This window comes from Phyllostomus discolor, chromosome 11 (assembly GCF_004126475.2).
Source record: "Phyllostomus discolor isolate MPI-MPIP mPhyDis1 chromosome 11, mPhyDis1.pri.v3, whole genome shotgun sequence".
Classification (NCBI taxonomy): Eukaryota; Metazoa; Chordata; class Mammalia; order Chiroptera; family Phyllostomidae; genus Phyllostomus; species Phyllostomus discolor.
Window position 1 is genome coordinate 20,569,729 of NC_040913.2, and position 22,247 is coordinate 20,591,975.

The following is a 22,247-nucleotide window of genomic DNA, read 5'->3' on the forward strand; positions in this document are numbered from 1 at the left end:
ACTGTCATCACAAATTAGCTTGTGATAAAAAGAATCGCTTAGGAGTAAAAATAATATTAAGTTACATGAGCAATTAAACGTTCTTTTGCATTTTATATACTCAGTCATGCACTGCTGACTGACAGGGATACCCTCTGAAAACGGGTGATACTTTGGTGTTGCTAGAACACTGTGGAGTGCACGCACACAAACTTTGATGGCAGATCCCATTGCACCCTCAGGCTGTATGACACAGCCTGGTGCTTGCTCCTGGGCTGCAAACCTGTACAGCGTGTTGCTGCATTGAATTCTGCAGGCAATTGTAACACAATGGTATTTGTGCATCTAAACATATCCAAACATAGAACAGGTACAGTAAAGATACCCTAAAAAATTAAAAATGAGCCCTGGCTGGTGTGGCTCAGTGCTGGCCTATGAATCAAAAGGTTGCTAGTTGATTCCCAGTCAGGGCACATGCCTGAGTTGCAGGCCAGGTCCCTGGTTGGGGGTGTTCAAGAGTCAACCACATATTGATGTTTCTGTCCATCTCTTTCTCCCTCCCTTCCTCTCTCTCTAAAAAATAAGTGAAATATTTTTTTAGAAAAGATAAAAATGATACGCCTGTATCGGGCACTTACCATGAATGGAGGCTGTGGGACCGGAAGCGGCTCTGGGTGAGTCAGTGCGGGAGCCGTGAGTGACAACACTGACTGTCCACAACTGCAGACTTGATGTGCACTGTATCCGTAGGCTACACTAAATTTACAGACAACCGGAGATTAAATCAAGTACAAGAGAACATGATGCAATCAAGAAACTCAGTTAACACGAGATGTGTGAGCCTGGGGCTGGGGTAACTGCATGCTGTTTTACAGTAAACATTTTTTATAAGTAGAAAGAATACACAGTAAAGTAATGATAACAGTATAAAAACACATAAAACAGTAGCGTAGTCATTTATTATTATCAAGTGTGATGTGCTGTGCACAACTGTGTGTTAAACTTTTACACGCCTGGCAGGGCAGTGGGTTTGTTTGCACCAGCGTGAACACAAACACGTGAGCAATGTGTCACTTCCTGCTGTGACCTCACATTGGCTGCCAAGGCACGTCACTAGGGGACAGGAATTTCTCAGCTTCCTTGTGATCTTATGGGACCATTGTGGTGTGTGGTACATGCGGTCCATCATTAACCGAAGCACTGTTATGTGGGGTACGACTGGAAGAAGGAGGACGGCATCACCAGGGGGAAATGAAAAGCCGCCACACTACAGGTGTCTGGGGGAGAGTACATGCTTTTCTCTACAAGCAGCTGATAAAGGCGGCTTGTTTCCCCACCCTGATGAACGGCCCACGGATGCCTTTCCGGGGCCCGTCCTTCTCAGAGCGGCACCCCATCATCTGCTTTTTCCAGGTTGGAAACATTCCTGAGAAAACACCCCTTTCTAGTAGAAAGCGAATATGAGTCCAAGCCTTCTTTGTCTGCACATTCCTGGGACGGTTGTGAGGAGCCTGAGTAAATGACTGGTGGTGAGAATCTGTTCCATTTTCATTTGTCTCTGGTGGGGCCTGGTGGCAATTTAATATTCTTTATTGTTATTTTACATGCAACTTCCTTCCTATCTTATGATTTCTGTCAGGACTCTGTATCAGTACCCATTAGTCATGTTTCTTGGGTTGGCCTATAATGCTTCAAAGGAGGGCTGGTGTATTTCAGTAATTTTGCTTACAATTTGATTTGCGGTCCCTGGAATCCCAATTTAGTTTCATCAGCACATTTCAACGTACAACAGCTGGGCCTCTGGACGGGCTCATTTACATACATTAGCAGCTGAAAGCACGGCACCAGCGACCCAGAGATGGCCTGATATTTTCCCAGAGCTTCACCTGACATTTTTTTTGAATAAACGCTGCCTCCATTTTTGCAACCGTGTCAGTGACAACAACCTGTGAATGACTGAAAAAACACACACACACACAAAAACAACAAAAAAAGAAAACCCAAAACTGTTGGTCTCCACACAACTTTTACGCTACAATGCTTGGATAAAAAGCATTGAAGGATAATCAGAGGATATGTTCTGTCCTACTTCAGTGTCAGGTGAGAATATTGCTCCCTCCTATTGTAAATATCTTTGTTATTAGATAAATGGTAGAGGGATCAGCTTCTCAACTGATCAGTGACTGCTGCAAAGCAGGTAATCTGCCAGTCCATAAACGTCACTGTGACTGAGACCCTGAGTGAGACTCTCCACACAGTCATGGCCTGAGGAGGCCATCGTGTAAGGCTTGTGGACAACTTGGGTTTCTTTCCACCGTTCCCTTTGCTTAGGTTTAAATTCTTGTGGTCTTGGTCTGTGCGGTAAGCTAAAAATGCTCCCCTCTGCCCAACCCTGCAGAGCTCTCTCCATCCCAGTTCCTGGACCCTGTAAGTGTGATACAAGCATCTTTGCCACTGGTATCAGGTTAAGGATTTTCAGAGATTGTTTGGGTTATCCCAGAGGGTCCCAGTGCCATTACCGATGTCCTAATAAGAGAGAGACAGAGGGAGATTTTTCAAACACAAACAGAAAGAGGAGGAGGCCATGTGACCACAGAGGCAGGGCTTGGGAATTCTGGGGCTCCATGTCAAGGCTTGCTGAAGCCACCAGAAGCCGCAAGTGACAAGAGAAGGATCTTCCCCTAGAGCCTCTAGAGGGAACGTGGCCCTGTCAATGCCTCGACGTCAGCCCAGGGAGACTGGCTGTGGACTCTGGCCCCTGGACTGAGGGAATGGACTCCTGCTGTTCCGAGCCACCACGTTTGTGGTCATCTGTCGTGCAGACACAGGAAACGAGTCCGTGTTTAGTAGAGTCTGTCCCACGGTTCTTGGACAGGTTCCTCAGTTATTCTAGTCCACCAGGGTCAGTGTCTTTTTTTCTGGAAATGAATTAATTTACTTGGCATTTTTCATTTGGTATCTTGTTTACGATCCATTTATTCTACTGAATTCTGTGTGTTTGGGCAAGTATGGACCAATAAGGTAGGTGAACCACGGGATCATTTGATCTGCTGAAGAGATCCTCAGACATAGGACAAAAGCATTTGCGAGCAAGTAACATAGAAGACTCAGTATTCCCGGGAAGAGGGAGAATATTATTTGCAATATGTTGAACATTTATCATTTCACCATTTCACTTCCCTTCCCATTTTCTATGAGAGAGAGACACACTGTATTGTTATCGACGTAAATCGTGTTTTATAAGATACCTTAGAATTGGGTTACACGTCTATGGAATGGCCATTGGTATGAGTTACAGATTATTATGGTTCTGAACTGAAGTGGGGGAAATACAGTCAGGATGGCCGTATTCTCTTCAACCAACAGCAGATACTGTCAGACTTCACCTTTATCCTCTGCTGTTCTTTGGCGATGATTCACTGGGGCCGGATCATTAATTATGGGGCTCTGTGACACAGCTGTCACTGTGGGTAACGTGGGCCCTCAGGGCTGGCTGTCCACACAAGTTGTGAGGCCCAGTGAAATGTTTCAAGAGAAGGTAATGGATGTGGGGGTTTTAGTCAAAGATCCTAGAAATGTGGCTGAAACCAATTGCTAGAGATTTAAACAACATGATCTTTATGAAAGCACATCATGAGTTTTTCTATTACAAAATTAGAAAACATAATTCCTTTTACAATCATTGACCACCCCCCCCCCCCCATATGACAATACCTGCTTCTTAAAGGGGACAGTCAGAACATAATGAAATTGGGAAAATCTGAATGATTTTCTTTTTTAAAAAGAATTTCATTTCTTTTTTTTTTTAAGATTTTATTTATTTTTTATTTTTTAGAGAGGGAAGGGAGGGAGAAAGAGAGAGAGAGAGAAACATCAATGTGTGGTTGCTGGGGGCTGTGGCCTGCAACCCAGGCATGTGCCCTGACTGGGAATTGAACCTGCGATGCTTTGGTTCGCAGTCTGCGCTCAATCCACTGAGCTATGCCAGCCAGGACTGAGTGATTTTCTTTTGCAAAGAATTTTAATACATACTCTACATGCCTATGTGTTTGCTAACCAATATCAATAAGCATGTATTTTTTGAAGACATATTTTTATACCAATTATGAAATCAATTCTTAGTTAAATGGAAATGATTCTGTTTTCTCAAGTTCTTTCCTGATGGAAAACGGAGACCTTTAAAGATAGGCTTGAGTCATTGGTAGAGGAAACCTATCCTTAAATCTTCATTTTCTTTGTGAGCAAGTTGTTTATAGTTTATAGTTTTCATCTGCTCCCTCCTTTCCTTCTGTAATTTATTCCAGGGCGCTGTGGTAGGTACCGATAGAAGTAAATGAGACAGTGTCTTTGCTAGTAAACGTCTTATTACAAGCCTTATGAATCCTCAGAGACACAGAGCAGTTGTGACCAGTTGGGCCTGCCGTCAGAATAAGAGGGAGCAGCGGTGTCCGTCCCAGTGGGCCCCCCAAACCTCGCACAAAGCTCAAGAATAAGTTCAATGTCACTGTGTCGGGAGGTGGGTTATGCCTGTATAAGTGTTATTTATAAAATAAACCTGTGATCATGAAAATGCTGAAGAACAATTACAGGCTTTGCTCTGAAGGGTCACTCTAAGAATTGACTGGAGAGATGGCCTATGAATTATGGATTTTCTTTTCCATTGAAATCCCTTTCATCACCATCCCCTAAGAAATTTTATACTGTGCATGTTGAAGAGAGTGAGAATTAATTTAATTATCCACCCTCTGTTGTTCATTATTTATTTATTTATTTAGTACAAAAGAAAACACCCAGTTTTCTTGTACAACCAACTGAGTGCAATTACCATACGACCAGTCAAAACAAGTGTCAGGATAGCATGCTACAGATACTTGCTTTATGTGATCAGTGTTTTCAAGGAAGCGTCAGTACAGTTTTGTTAAGTGAAACTATGGTGAAAACATATGAACCAGTTTTGTTATGCGAGATGTTCTAATCTATGCAAGGAGAACATTTTCTTGATCTGAGGCAATACTTACTGACCGACCTATCTTAATATACTACAAATACAAGAAGGAGGAGAGTGAAATAATATCTAAAGTTGATATCCGCTAAGCTAACATAATTAAACAGGTGATTGGGTTCTGGACAGAAATTTAAGGAAAGGGAGATAGAAAATTTGGGGTGAAATGGCTTTTATGTCTGGAGAAGTAACGTGGGTGCCTGGCTGGTGTGTGGAAGGGGAATTAAGTGGCGGGGAAGGTGACAAATCTCAGGGCCTTAAGCTCAGACTTCAGGGTTTCCTTGCAGTCGGTCCTCCAGGGCTCCTGCCTGCCTGTGCTGCACACTGTGGGGCCCAAGGCTCTGCACCTGCCGAGTGCCAGACCCTGGCACCTCCCAGCTTCCCCACGCTTTGTCGTAAGTCCAGGCTGTCTAAGAAACAGGCCGCTGGAGCCGAGATTCTCATCTGGTTGTCAGCCAGCGAAGGTGTGAGAGTGGAAAACACAGGATGTCCTCACAGAAGGCCGAGCTCTGAATCCTGGCAACTGGCACTTATTAAGTCTATGACCTTGGAGAATCATTTATCTTCTCTGTGCTTCATTGTTTTTTCAGTCCTCTCGCTATAAAATGAAAACACTTCGCAGCTTTGTTTTAAGCACCACACAAAATAACGTGTGTAAGTCGTAGGGACTCCATCCTTGTTTTTTTGTTTGTTTGTTTTGTTTTTTTGTAAAGAACACCTTGCTTAGTCAATCAACAAAGTACCTCTTCTTGGTGGCAGTGTAGATTGCCTGGCGATATTTCACAAATACTTTATTATTTTGAAATAATAACAGATGAGCAGAAGAATTAAGGAATTTGTGCATGTGTCTGCATAGATACACACATTCGCATTTACATGTAATATCTTTTGAGGAGACATCTTATTTTTCCTTCCCTCTATTTTTTTTTTAATTTTTTTCCTCAGGCTGTCCTTCCATCCCCGCCCCCCCACCCACCCACACACATTTTCTCTCAGAGTGGGGCTGAGGTTAATGAGCTTATTTCAAATGTGGACATTGGCATAGACGTGCCAGTGCGGGCTCCAGGCAAAGTTTTGGATTCTGTTTAGGTGGATACATTTTGGTATCTCTTCATGTGTGAGCTCCACCCTTCCTACGGTTTCCTGTTTCTATTGGGGGTGACCAGCATTTCATGCTGCTTGTGGCAGTTGACCAGGCCGATGATCTAAAAAACTCATTTCTCAAGAATTGGGACATGAATTAGGTTTATGTCTCTCGGGAAGAATTTCTCTCTGTAAAGAGGAGTGGGTTAGCCCATGTGGGCAGTTCCTCTGGGAAGGGGAAAGTCTTTAGTTGTTCTCTTCCACCCAAGTGCGGTCTTTCCCGGGATTTTCCAGTGGATTGAGGATTTGCAAAAATAGGTCACAGGCATGATTTATTTGACTTGCATAAAATTAAAAAAAATGAATTAGCTGCCAATCTTCAAACTCAGTAGATTTCCCACCCAAGTCTACATTTAAGTTTCTCCTGAAAAATATCTGGCAACATTCAAAGAGGGAAGGTATCGATCAATGACAAATTAGAAGGGCGAGGGACCCCCAGTCCAGACGCTGTGTCATTGCTCCCGCCTGTGTCCTTGCTTAAATCACCCGTTTGGCCTTTGTTAGCGTTTGGACTCGCCACATCCACCCTACACGGAGCATCATTCACCCGCCTCTGCCTCTCCTGGCCACATCTTCTCTCTCCCTGCCCTGGCATCCACCCACACGTACATGTCTTTCCAGCAGAGCCATGAGCTCAGTAAAAACAAGAACTGGTCTTCAGAGAAAGGATAGGGTTTCTCATGGCAAACCAATGAGATTCAAAACCACAAACCATAATTCCAGAAATGCCAGTTCTGTTTCTTGGTTCTTTTGAGATGCGAATAATTTTATTTTTGAAGCTAAAACTAAGATTAGAACATTACAGTGGGAATAGTATTATGGAATCATTTAAAAAGCAGTGGAGATGATAAAGATTGGAGTTAAAAGGATAGAAAAAGAGAAATCAGGCAAATTCTTATAAAACTGATGCAACAATATTAATTCATTAGACAATAGACTTTGAGGCAAAAAAAGCCTTACTTGAGATAAAATAATATGTTTGACCCTTGGATGATGTAACAATTTTAAATTTGGAGGCTCAAAAATAGTTTCAAAATACATAAAGCAGAATTGTTAGAACTATGAAGAGAAGTAACAACTATACCATCATAGTGGGAGATTTCAGCATATTTGTCCTAGTAAGTAACACAACTAGCTAATAACAAAACCCATAAGGAGAGAGAAAATTTTGAGCAATGCGTTAATGAATTCGATCCAATGGTCATGTAGAGAACATCCAAGAATTGAAGAATGTATTTTTAAGGATCAAATGGGTCACTTATAAAAATTGACACATCCTGTGCTGTAATGGAAACCTAAACAATATGAAATGTTAAAATCATACAGAGCATGTTTTCCAACCACAAAGGCAATTAACTAGAAACACTAACACAAGGGTTATCGAACAAAATCAATGTATGTAAAAATTAAGAAAGGTTCTAAATAACCCGTGGGTGAAAGAAGAAATCATAATAGACATGCGAAGATATTGAGAATCACACCTAAATAACGATACTACACATAAAAACTTGTGGGGTACAACCAAACATGCGCAAAGGGGATTTTTTAGCCTTAAATTTATATATCAGAAAACTTTAAGCTAATATATTTGAAAATATAGGTGAATTCCTAGAAAAATATAACTTCACAAAACTGACTTAAAAGAAATACAAAGCCACTCTGTAATGAACATTTCATGTTCAGGTAACTTTACTAGAAGTTTTGTAAAGTCACAAATGTCCAACACTATGCCAACTTAGAGAATAGAAAAAGGAATAGTGTCTAGAACACAAAACTCCTTAGAATCAACATAAAGATGAAAATCCCAGGGAAAAAGATGCAAACAACTTAAGCATTTCCCCACAGAGAACTTATTTTTGTATTTTTAAAACCAGCTTTATTAAGGTCTAATTGATATCCCCCCACACCCTGCGACATAGTTAATGTATACAATTTGTGAAACCATCACTACAAACAAGGTAATGAATTATCCATTTCCTGAAAAGGTTTCCACCTCCCCCCACTCTTCACAGATTTTTAAATGTGCAATACTAAATTGTTAACTATGACCCTGTGCTGTACAGTAGATCTGATGAAAAGACCCCCAACCTCAAACCCCATCCTCCCTCCCTACCTGCCTCCTTTCTTCCCCCCTCTCATCCTGGGACCTCCCTGGGCTCATTCACTGGCATAATCCAGAGCATAGGAAATAAAGCAGGATCTGGCTCATAGGTTTTCAGTAAATATTTACGTGAACTATAATAAATGCACAGAGTTGAAATCATTCAAATGGAAAAGAAAAAGCATGAAGAGACAGTGAGTGGAATAATAAGAGAAGGAAGCCGAAGGTGAAACTGTCCGAAACAGTACCTTGTGGAGCACTCTGGGCTCAGCAGAAGGGCTGAAGAGTAGGTGGGATGTGGACGGGGAGGCAGAAGGGATGCCAGGATTGTGCATCAGCACCAACTCCCATAGCCTTGGCTTCAAGGAACTGAACATCTAAGAGTGGCTTCAACAATAGGCTTTCATTGTCTCACAGGCTAGCCTGGGAGTAGGTAGTTCCAAGGTTGGTTAGTGCAGCATTTGTTCCATGCTGAGGTTCTGTATCAGTGTTTGGTGATTGTCCTGGCTCTCCTGTCATGGTCACAGAAAGTTTGTCACGGCACCACACATCAAAAACTCAGTTTCAGGTCAGAAATTGTGCATGCAAAGAACTTATCCCTAGGTCACAAGAAGTATGTCACACAGAGAACGTAACACACAAGGTTGACGAGGTCTTTCCAGAAAGAGCCATTGTTAGTATGATGAGAATGGTTTGTGTGACATCGATGTAACCTGGCAGCCAAGGAGAGGTGGACTGGAGTGAACATGTGTGAATAATGACAACTTCACTGTACTGGTCAGTGGGGGCAGTGGACACTATTGAGTGGACATGTGTACTGTGTGGCTGTCACATTAAAAATGACTGAGCAAGTAGGCAATGAATCTGCATCCAGTTTTGTGTTAAGCTTGAACATATTCGGATGATTCAGAAGGCTGCAGCTATGGGCAACTGGTGATTGGCAGCTTCATCATGACAACACGCTTGCCCATGTATCATGTCTCGTGCAGAGATTTTTGGCAAAACATCAAATAGTCCAAGTGACTCAGGCCCTCTACTGCCCAGATTTGGCATCTTGTGACTTCTGGCTTTTCCCCAAACTAAAATCACCTTGGAAAGGGGAGAGATTTCAGACTGTCAATGTGATTCAGGAAAATATGACAGGGTAGCTGATGGCAACTGGGAGAACTTTGTGAGGTCCCAAGGTGCCTACTTTGAAGTGGACTGAGGCATCCTTGTCCTATGTACAATGTTTCTTGTATCTCATATCTTTTTCAATAAATGTTTTTATTTTTCAGACTACATGCCTAGATACCTTCTGGACAGACCTCATATCCTATTTTATGACCTGCTTCTTTCTTGATGACAAGTTTCTCATCTCATGGAATATCCTAGATGAATACCTTTTTTGATGGGAAATTATTCCATTGTATGAATAGGTCATTTAATATCTTTCAGTTGTTGAACATTTTAAACCACTTCCAATCTTTTTATTGCTATATTTGTGTTTGTCTATGACTCATTACTTTGGGGTAGGTTTGTAGCCCTGGGATGAGTGGGTCAAAGGATATAAACTGATTTTAAAGTTTCTGGCTGGGTAGCAATTTGGTTAAACGTAGGTGCTCTGGGTTGTGCTTGGGTCCAGCTTCGATCCTGCCATTGTCTTGATGTGTGACTTTGCATAAGTAACTCCCCTGAGTCTCAGTTTTCTAATCTGTAAAACGTGGATAATATCTACCTGCTAGGGCTTTGAAATAACTAAATAAATGCTTTGTAGAGAGTTTTAATTACAGTGTCTAACAATAAATATGGGCTATTTCTAGAGATGGTACATCAATTTATACCTCTAAGCAAAGTCTATTTTATTTCAGTCTATGTCTAAATGTCTGTGTTCAAGGGCATTTGTACTAATAATTGGGGGGTCAGTACATCTTTAGCCTATAGGTTTTTCTTTTTAGGCCAAATATTTCCGGGTCAGAGGTAACATGGTGTTGGCCACAGAATGTTCTCTAGGAAATACTTGGTTTAGCCCTCCCTGGGTGTCTTCAGCTGGTGCATTCTGTGTAAAATCTCTAACATTTGATTAAAGCATTTGTATAAATGTGAGCAGAGGTTAAACTATTTATTCCTCAAAGGGCCTTCCCTACTTTTAACCTACTTCAGTTTCTTTTATATATTAAGCCACTAGGACTAAACAAAGCTATAAATTGGCTTTGAATAAAAATAATACTTAGATCTGTGAAAGAAAATCACTGATCTCAAAGGTAACCTTTATGTCTTCTGGAATCTCTCAGAACAAAGGGAAAGCAATCTTATAAATCTGCTGAATGTGAAAGGATTTTTCAATAGCTGGTAAAGTGTTCCACAGCTCTGAGACTGTCCGACTTCTTCACGTTCCGCCCTGAGGCTCAGTTCCAGTTCTTGGAAATGTTCTGGCCCATGGATTTGCTTTAATGTGGCGGCCATAGAGCCTGCAATCCTACCCTCATGCAATGATGTTTGGAATTTGAGAACAATCTTTGGGGAAATTTGGCCAAGTTTGTTCACCTGGCACTTTTATGTGCCAGAAATAGCCCCTTCTGAACTTTGAGTGACCAAGTAGAAACTTGGATGTTATTTTTGAATATATAAGCTTATTTCCAACAGAAGCTTATTTGTTGGAAAGCTTATTTGTTATTTAATAGGCTTCATCTATAAGCTTATTTTAATATGTTTTTCAATATAAGCTTAGTTACCCTTTATGATAAAACATAAAATTCAAATAATTAGAGTAATTATTTACTATGTGATTTGTTTTTCTGAACTTTAATTTCTGTGTCCTCTGTAGAGGGTTTTGCAGGGGTTTCCAGGGGCTGGCTGGCACTGGCCCAATTAGGGCCAATTTTTACTGTCCCAAATTGGCCAAGGCCACGTTGGAAGCCTGAAATAGCCCACGGGGGGTTCTTTGCACAATGACAATCAGCAAACACCACCACTGGCTTGTCCCCCGCTCCGTGCGCCACGCCCCACCCCAACCCCAAGCTGGTTCATGTTCGTTTACCAATAGACTACTGCTGTTTGGATAGTCTTAAAGGCACTAGAAATTTTAACCTATCAGACCTCAGTGTAATATAACACATTTGAAGTAAAATGAAAAGGTGAGTTATCAGGTATTGCACATTCTACCAGTGGCTGTTGGTGAAATGCTATCATTTACTCAAAAATAGTCGCTTACAACTTGACAGACAAATTGAATGTGGGAGGAAAGGAAACCACAAATAAGGGGCACACACACGTTACAGTAAATGCGGAAAAATAGACGACAGAGGCAAGAAAACAGAGAGCCGAAGGAAAAAAAAATCCTTGAAGAATGAAGGACAGGAAGAGAAGACTGTGCTAAACAAAATTGACACTAAAATTGATTTGAGAAATACCGAGAGGTTAACAAAAGGCATTAAAATGAAATAGTTTGGAAAATGCCCAGCGATTCCAGCACAGTGAAGTCATGTGTTTCCAAGGTGACATTTGCTGACGTGCAAAGTGGCACCTGAACCAGAAGCCTCTGAAAAACAACCCATTTTCCCCTTGACATTTTGGAACTTATTTAGAGAATAGCATGAAGGCTAGGTAACCATGTACCTATTGTCCAAACTAGGACTTTCGTGAATGAAAAGGGGCTGTATTAATAATTACTTCCAAGAGACAGTAATTATTATTGTATAGTATAAGCCAAACCATTGAGGCAAACCAGGGTACATGTACTCACTAGTTATAGGCTATACTATCGGCCACTCAGTTTCTAAGCCAAAGGGTTAAAAGAACGTGACTAACAAATGTTACAATGAAAATTAAAAATAAAAATGTTTAGCCTATAATTATATGGAATTAGGCATTTTCCCATTATGAGATTAAAAAAAATAAAAGGTGGCGATTCCTAATAGTGTTGACTAAACCACAAAAAACGTGGGGGGACTTGGCTTCAAGTGGTCACAGCACGTTCCTGGACCCCCATCTGCCGCTGCCCCTTCTGGTCGTGGTGGCGCCCCGAGGTAACTGTTCTTGTTTGTTAGCTGTCACTGCTGAACATGGTGGGCCCAGAGACCCCCAGCTTCCAACTCCTCATCAAGTCCTCTTCCTTATACTGTTTCCTGTGATATTTCTAGTCCTGTTTCGCTGTCCTGCTGATGTGCTTAAATTTCTCACACCTCCCAACACAGGGCAGGAGTTCTCCGTACCATGTGAGCACATGACAGCCTTTTAGGGAAGGGCTCGGAAACTGCCAAACTCCATGGGTTTCCTTCCTCAAACTTGCCATCCCTCATCTCAGCTGTATGCCTTAAGCCAGCTTTAAACAATCTTTATCAGGGACTCATACACGATTTCTCTGGAAAATCACCAATTTTCTGATTTTTGTGGCTTCTATAAGGGCCTTGGCAAACTGTGCACCCCACAGGTGTCCCAGTATCCAGACGTGCCTTTCTCATGATGTGACAGAGCTGGGGACCCCAAGGGTGATTTTGTGCTCCAGCGCTTTGACCGTATTTTACAGAGTACTCATTTGACGTTCTAGGACATGGGTCAACTTCTTTAAAAATTCAGTATCTGAGGCAAGAGACTCAATACTTTTTTTCCTGGGACTCTCTTCACAGTCATCTTTCTAGAAACCTTAAGGCCATCCTTCTATAAGGAAAGCTCTCCTAAGACTGTGCTCACATCTCCTTCGCCCTGAACCTCCGAGTGAGCACCTCCTTCAGGTGCGGCCCAACACGCCCTTCTGTGCGGGTGGAACTGTGCCGTATCTGTGGTCCAGCATAACAGGCATTTGCCACATGTGGCTGCTGAGCACGTGACATCTGTTATGAGAAGCGAATTTCAATTAATTGAATTTAATGTCATTTAAATGTAAATAGCCGCATACAGCAAGCAGCTCGTGATCAATGGTGCAGCCCTGTACCAACCCAGTGGCCACAGAATCTGTCTGTTCAGGGTTGCTATTCCCACAGTTAAGTTCAGCAACATTTCCCAGGCAGCAATGATCTTGTAAGGGACCACAGTGGTCTCCTTGAAATCACTTAACTCCCTCATGACAATTGTTCCCAATATCAAGGACATGCATTCAAGAGGGGGCAGCTAGTCTACAGTGTTGATGACCACTGCGCCGGGATTTGGACTGCTTCCAGTCAAAGCCCTCCTCCCGCAAAGACTGTAGACATTTCTGAAGGCTCTCCAGTCTAACATAAGGCTAAAAGAGTAGGGCTTGTGACAGCATTATGGACACTGAATACTATGTTTATACTATTTATAAAAATGCTGTGAATTCTGTCATCGTCTCTAACCCAACCCCTCTCACTGTTGTAACCAACAGAACTTCCAAGTCTTCTCTGTCCCTGGTGGTGACTGAGTGCAGGTCAGAAGTGGCCTTTGCTGTAACCATTGATGGTAGCAGTGGCTCTTCCCCAAGGCCGGATAGAGAGAGCTACTGTCCTAGTCACCATCCCACGGCTGCTCCCTTTTCTGCCAATGCCCTTTGCTTCTATCGTAGGCGTGTCACCATATGCTCATATCTCCTTCCAAAGGAAACATTTTCATCATTCCCCCTGAAGAAACAGCCTCAGATGTCCACACTAGGTGTCACGTGACTCTCGTGCCCAGTTGTAGTTCGCTGTCCCAGAGATGGTACCTGTCCCAAAGGCAGCCAGGTCACAGGCTGGGCAGAGGCCAGCACTGTGACCTGGGCCCCAAAGATGGGCTGTGCCAACCTAGTTCTTTTTGTCGGGAATGTGATCTGAGAATTGTCATCTGTGTGAGCTGAAACTGAAAGACTGCTTAGAGAAAAGCTACGGAGTAGTTCGTGCTGGCACCACGGGGATTGTGACAAATCCGTCATGAGGAAGCAGAAATGACAAAGAGGATAAAAAGGCAAAAACTATGAGTGAGCAGAAACTATAAGGCAGGAACATGAGGAGTCGGTCCTTCTCCGGCTACTGAATGGTCCTGGGGAGACAGGGAGTAAATAATTAAAATATATAATAATATACTTCCCTGGCTGGTGTGGCTCAGTGGATTGAGTGCCGACCTACAAACCGAAAGGTTGCCAGTTCGATTCCCAGTCCAGGCACTGGCCTGGGTTGTCAGCTGGGTCCCCAATTGAGGGTGTGCAAGAGATCAATGTATCTCTCGCACTGATGTTTTTCCCCTTTCTTTCTCTCTCCCTTCTCCTCTCTCTAAAAATAAATAAATAAAATGTTTAAATATATGTACAATAATATACTTATTAAATATATAATTAAATGAGATTAAATACATATCTTATATACCACATATATTAAATATATTTTAAATATAATTAAAATAAAACATAAAATTAGACCTACAAGGCACAGAGAGGTGGGACGGTGGCCAATTGCTGTCTTTAGAGACCAAAATACTAAGGTCACAGGTCTCACCTGGTATAATAGTTCTACTTCTCTCAAATCATTTTCTTTTGATGATGATGCTTTCAATTACTGTTGTCCTTTCCCTCTTTATACATGGATCATTAAGAACTGTATGACTGTGACCTAGTAGGCAGATGCAGAACTGACGACTCTATTGAGACCTAGGCTCAAGCAATGCAATGTTGCAGCTGACCATGGGGGGAACAGCTGTCCCCAACAGCTCCTGGCAGCCGGCCCTTAACAGAGAGGAGTCTCGGAGTTCAGTCTGACACAACAACGGGCCATCTGGAGGGACAAAAGGCAAGGCGCGAATCACGATGACCATTGCAAGAAACAGTGTGTGCGCCACACGAGTGTGAACATATTTGTAATGGTGTTAGGGATTATTCAGGTTATGAACATTTTTAATTTAAAGGAGTGTTAATGTGGAACAGTGGCATGGGGACTATTGGCTTCAGTAGTATTAGGACATTTGACCTTTTAATTTTATGTTTTAAAATTTAGAAGGAACAGAATAATTTGGTTTAATTTTATATATATTAAATAAATATAAAAATTTTATATACTTAGAGGCAAAAATATATAAGATTTGTTCACACATCCCAATAGTCTAGCGCATGTGACACCAACAGGGCTGTGCAGCATAATGAAAATTTGTAATAATTCACTCCCCCTATTATGGTAAAAAACAGCTCCCAGGTTTACATGGGATTCAAAAGTCTTCTCAAACTGATATTTTTTAGGCTCTAAGTGTGGAGCTACTATTGACAATTTATGGATAAATTCCTTAGTGAATTCTTTAGTTGTTCCAAGCCATAATTTCTTCACCAGTAAAATGGGGAATTAAAGTCATTGATCTTTCCAATTCATAAAATGTTGTTTATCAGTGGAGTTCATATTTTTAAAAAAGTACTTTGAAAAGTGTAAGACCTCATACATATATAAGAAGTAGAACTAGCTTTCATTCATTCATTTATTTTTGTTGAGTATATTACATTGCGCATTTATGTATAATTATATTGTATTCTACAGACGATGCTAATGGCTGGGGCCACATTAACGAACCAGACATGTTCCTGTCCACGTGGCCTTTTTAGAGGGGACAGAGGGAACTGGGAAGTTCTTGTGAGTTTCTACATTACTACTTTAATTGGTGTGTCAGGTTGGTGTTGAATGGAGGGCAATCATAGTTTCAGGACTCTGTCACAGGATGGCTATGAGAATCAAATGTGGTAATTGTTGTAAAATGTATAACGTGCTGTACAAATGTGACCCTACTATGAAATATCAAGTGGGGAGAGACAAGAAATTGGAAGAAGTTTGAATCTTGGAAACATTCACAAATTTAGCATTGGGATAAAGAAAAAAATATGTAGAAGAGAGAAAAGTAGAAAATTGACAGAGGTGGAAGTGGAAAAATGAAAATAATACATGGGAAATATAAACATATTGCACTAAAAATATTTTTTCAGATTTTTACCTAGTTCAGGATGTTAAATTCATAGATCTTATTCCAGCAATATTTCCTTCAAAATCTGGGTAAAAATTATATTTAAAAAAATGAAAAAACCTCTTTGATTTTTACATTTAAATTCTACATTAGTTTACTTCTAGCTTAAAGAAAGACAGGTCAGTTCTGCAAAAACAGTCCGCACTTGTTCTTTGTCCCGAGCCTGTCCATCCAGCAAGTTCACTCAAAAAGACCTTTGCTCTGGACTGGGAGGAGGGCAAAGGCTGGTGTCAAAGAGGCGCTCTACCTGCCTCCCAAAGATTTCTGCTTGTCTCTGGGAGCACACATTCTGGCTAAGATTCACACCAAGTTTCACATTTCTAAAGAATAATTCTTGCTGCTCTATATACCCCATTGCTTTTATTGAAGGAAGTCAGACAGGATTGAAATGCTTTGTTGATGCAAGAACAAAGGTAAGCTAGGGAGTCTGCAAAGTGGGGAGCAGTGTATTTCCAAGACGAGTATACCTTTCTCCCCAGTCTTTATGGTTCTGCTAATCACATTTTGGTTGAAAATCTAATGTTGTCCCAAGGTGAAAAGTACAAATTGATAGTCTCTTGATAACATATAAGATATTTAAAGGCAAAACTATTTGATTATTTTTACTCTGAAGTGTAGAGAAACTGTCATTGTAATCAAAATAAATTAACATGACACTGCATTTGAAACTTTCAGAACCGTAAAGGACTTGTTTGTGGGTGATAGTGCTGCCCGTCCTCTCTCTTCTTCCGTCTCTAGCATTTTGGCTGATGCTTTGTAGTTTTTCTCTTGATTTACACTCTAATCATTATCTACTTTGATTCACATAGAAATCTCAAAATACGTTGCTGCAGTAAAACCCTGGATATTTAGGGCAGGTTTTAATAATCTGTCTTCTTCTGGAGTGACTAATTTTAATGGAAAAATGCCGAGTTGTAGTCACATTTTCCATGCATGAATTATTCTGTGACAAATTTCCTCTGAGCATGAAGAATTTATTCTCAGAGCACAACTGTGGAGGAACAGAGGTGCCAGACCAAAGCATCTGCAGGTGGATTGTCTAGACGGGGAAGAGATTATCTTAAATTTATGCGTCGATCAAGAACAAAGGTAGATAAAACCTTCTTACATTGTCACTGTAGGAAGGAAAAGACAAATGAACACTCACTGCTTTGTAGCTCTTCTTATACATCTTGCCAGAGAAAGGTTTTCCCGGTCAAAGCGTCTTCACTAAATTTATCTCCAGAGAGACACAGCTGCTTAATCGAATCTTTGCAAGATTTTACCCTGGTACTCCAAAAAGAAAAATAACTCAGTGTGATATGTTTTATTTTCTTTTGAATAATTCCAGGAATAAGTCATAAAGATTTTTGGTCAGCGAGGGTTCCAGACAGAATCTTGGAGATTAAGTTGCCAAATTAAGGTTACAGAAAACTTTTTCTGGGGTGGTTTAACGATTACTGTGTCAAGTTGAAAAGTTGCTTTATGGTTATTTCAGAGAATGAAACGTGGAATAAATACAGTTTTTCCTATGCTCGGCTTTTGTATTTTAAAGTGAGAGGATTATCTTTTATGGAAAAATTTAAAATGTTGACTTGATTCCTGAGATGCGTGGTGAGGAGGTGGGATTTCTTTTCTGCAGCACACACATCAGCTTTTTCTTCAGTCTGTTTTGTTCTGTTATGTGCATGCGCGTGCACACACACACACACACACACACACTTGGCCTAGTTTTTTTTTTTTTTGGCCCTATTTTTCCCCTCAATTTTTGAAGCTAATAGAAAAATATTCATTCTTCTCTCAAAATTTCAATGTGAGGGAAATATTGGCAAACTCACATGTTACCCAGAAATCAACTGATCAATAAATATCCGTGTTCCTTTGGGATTTAGAAGAATAACATAAAAAGTTCTTTGTGTGTGTGTGTGTCTGTGTGTGTTCATTTTTTTCTCATTATGTTGCATAATTTACTAATTGTAATGTTCTAAACTGAAACTCACTGCAAACATCAATATCGAAAGTTGACTTGCCTGTTAAGGTTTAGGATCCCTCACCAATTAAATTATCATTAGTTTTAAGAGTTTTGGTAGTTTCTATGAAAGGACTCATTCTCTCTGTACAAAATATGAAAGCAGGGTGAATAAAAATTGTTCCTCACATTAAAAAGAATAATAAGCTTAACTGTAAGCTTCACAGAGGGACCTGCATAGAAAGATCAATATATTTTTAAAAAGCTTATTTTCTGCTGGAGTCCTGGTTCTACCAGGACTGTGACGGACACCTTTGCTCTCCCTGGTGAGTTGGTTGGTGGTGACAGTGTTCTGACCTTAGCAGAAGTGGGTCACTATAGTTAGTTTTCTCTCGAATCCTGTGCTGGCTGTTGCATTTGGCACACAACTTGGGGATATTAGGAGATCTGAGATGTGAGTGAATGAGATGAGCAGAATTTTACTTTGTAGAAGAAATCAGGGGGAATGGATTGGGATTAAAAAGGAGAAAACTGTATTTGAACAATGATTAAAATATATAAAAAAAAGAAATCAAATGTCCACAGTCAGAGTTTACTCAGCCTCTTTTTCCCCAACTTAATAAATAGTCTATTTCTAGATTTTTATAAACTTAGTGTGTGATAGTCAGGAAAATACTTGTAAATTGCTTACTGAAAAGATTTTACTTTGACCAAAATTATGCAAGACTTTTTCCTTGGATCAAGGAATGGGGCCTCAAAGCGATATTATTTAGTCTGCCATTTTTTTTTTGATGGTGGACTTTCTAAACAAGTTGGAATTTTAAAAATAAAATTAGCCTTCCAATTTCATTATTACTTACTTATTTATCTAAGGAATTTGGACTGACAGAGCTTTGCTTTTTGCTCTTATGTGCCTGAGTTTTTATTTCTGGTTTGGTGTTAGAACCTCAGTGCTTCAAGGACAACTTCTGTGTATGGATATATTAAAAGGAAGTGTCTTTCCAAGGAAGCTGATGGGTGGTACTAAGGAGGCTGCAAGTGATGACAGTTTTCCTATGACATTCACTGTATAGAACATTCGACAATTTTGTTGTCATTTCTGTCCACTCGCCCAGCTAAAATCAGCCTCATTTTCTTTCATCCATCATTCTTTTTGGTTATAGGTATCAAGAATTTTAATGATTTATAAATAGTTTTCCAAACTAATGGAATAAATGTGTCAAATATATATATATATATATATATATATATATATATATATATATATATATATTTTCATTTTAAGTTTTAGGAGTTATCCCCTGAGTTCATTTTCTTGCCAAGCTAAAGGCAATTCTAGGATGGGTTCTATTTCATTAGAGTTGGAACATAGATCTCTGAAGTTTCATGCTCTGGGACCATATTACTTGACCAGTACTGTTACCACCAAGAAATTATGTTTTTTAAAAAAACTTTTAAAGATTTTATTTATTTCTTTTTAGACATAGGGAAAGGAGGGAGAAAGAGAGGGAGAGAAACAACGTGTGGTTGCCTCCCATGAGCTCCCTACTGACCCAAAACCCAAGCATGTGCCCTGACTGGGAATCCAACCAAAGACCCTTTAGTTCACAGGTTGGCACTCAATACACTGAGCCACACCAGCCAGGGCAAAAAATTATGTTTTTTAACTTTTCTTAGTGAAGTTAAATTTGTATTTGTGGAGTCAACCAGAAGATTTAAACCAAGAACTCTTACCTCCTCTTTCTCAATTTAGAAATAGCAAAACTAAGAACAGTCCACGTTTCTTATTGTCCTGTTTTATCGCCCTAAATAAGGCAATCCTCCCACCATTCTAAAAGAGGTTCCCCTCTGGCCCTGGTGTAAGTCCTTCTGTGCTTTCTCAGGCCGTGTCATATCCTGTGTGACTCCAACTCTGTTCCTCATGGTAAGGGACCAGGAATGCTCAGTCAGAAACTGAATTAGCAGTACACACATGTTATGCTCAGTGGTAGGACAGGGTTAGTGTCAGAGAAGGGGACAGCCCAGCTCTGGTTCCCAGAGTTGACCCGGGCACACGAGATATTGATTGTCTTGTCATAGGATTGATTTGAGGATTTACCTCCTTTGTCAGACTTGGTTTGGAGAGATGGGTGGAGCTAAGAACAGAGATGGGTGGGGCTGCAGGGCAGTGGTTGGGCATCAACAGAGATGAGTCAAGAGAGGAAATTGTGATTAGCCTGTAGACTGGGCCCTGGAAGTGAGTGGCCCAATTTTGGAATCAAATGGAAACTGAATAAATAGAAAGGATGAGTTATAATTTTTTTCAATTATATACAAAAGGAACAGGAGGAAAATTTGAAACCAAAGAATCAACTCTTGGTTTGCCACATGAGGACTGTACTCTGTAAGGACATTTTAGATCTAGGCATAGTTTTGGGGGTCTGTGGCCTTCTGGCTCTCTTGCTTGCATGCCAATATTCTGGCTTCAGAACATTCAGGGAAAATAAATTAATTTTAGTATTATCCTAATCAAAGCACAGGAAGGTAGATCTGCTGTAATAACATAATATGTTGTAATCCAAAGCTTAATATATTTGTATCCTGCTTTAGGCAACTCTAATATGTTAATAGATAGTTACATAAAAAAATCAATTGGAGGATAGTTATTTGCTTTACAAAATTTTCATCATCAGGTTTCTATTTTAAAAAATCCCAATTTCCTCTAGGATATTCAAAATCTGATTTGGTGTACTAATATTCCATCTGCACACACATTTATCCTGATTAATAACCAAGTGAGACTTATTAATTAATAGGGATAAATATGCTCTTTGAGTTTAGACTTAAAAAATGTCACTGTAGGATGAAGCTGAGCATGCTGGCTTTTCAGCAGATCGTGAGGCTAGTTTTGTGAACCGAAAGCTGCCTGTAAGGCAACTGGGTGACAGAGAGGCTCCCAAATGGGAATGCAGTCTGAGCCTCGGTTAACAGCAACCCAGGTCTAGAATGAGAGTGTCAGGGACACCACACAGGCCATACCTGGGTGCTTCCTGCCCCACTTTATTGGGGACCTGACATGCTCAATGGGTGCCTGGAGAGGCAGGTGTTGGGGGTGGGGAAGGAGCTGGGGCTCCATCCCAGTCCTGAGGGGTGAAGACAGAGAGGAAGTTAGGCTTGAAGAAAAGAAGGCAGTGATGGTTCCTTAAAAGAAGCAATGGGTTGTTGTGTAGAAGCTGAGCTGAATTTGTTATTGTTTCAGCTTTGGAATTCAAGGTGGGAATTATAGGGAGACATTTTCCTCTTCCTCACAGTGTATCAATGTGTGTGTGTGTGTGTGTGTGTGTGTTTATTTTTGGAGGATTCTTGTATAAGAAGTTTGGAGTCTTCCGAGGTTCCTTCCACTGACTGATTAGATTAATCCCATCTGGTAAACTGCTCAGCTCTGATTATTTGTTACTTACACATATGCATTACTTGTTGTGTGTCTGGAACTGTTCTACACACTGTAAAAATATCAACTTATTCCACTTATTTTAATAATTTCACAATGTGTATAGTTTTTTTAAATAGATGTAGCTACTGCAGCCCAGAGATGTTAACTTGCTTGAACAGAGTAACACAGCAAGAGCCAGATCCCCACCCAGGCTGTCTGCCTCTTTACTTTAGGAATATGAGGTCTGTCCAGAAAGTAGCCAGCCATGTACTATGAAAAACAGAGACATTTATTGAAGAAGATACAAGATACAAGAAACATTGTCCATAGGGCAATGACACCTCAGTCTCCTTCAAAGAAGGCATCTTGGGACCTTATACAGTTCTCCCAGTGTCTCTTTCACTGTTCAAAACTCTCTGCAAAATCCTTGGTTGGAATCGCCATCAGCTGCCCTGTCATATTTTACTGAATCTCATTGACTATTTGAAATCTCTTCATTTTTAAAGGTGATTTTAGTTTTGGGAATAGTCAGAAGTCACAGGGCACCAAATCTGGGCTTGAGGGGGATGAGTTACCTGGGTGATTTGATGTTTCACCAAAAAATTGCACGAGATGTGATGCATGAGCAGGCACATTGTCGTAATGAAGCTGCTAATCATCAGTTCAGTTGCCCACAGATGTGGCTGTTTTCATCATATTGCATCTCTCAACCAACAAAGAACACTGAGGTAGTCCTCCTTGTTAATTGTTTGGCCTG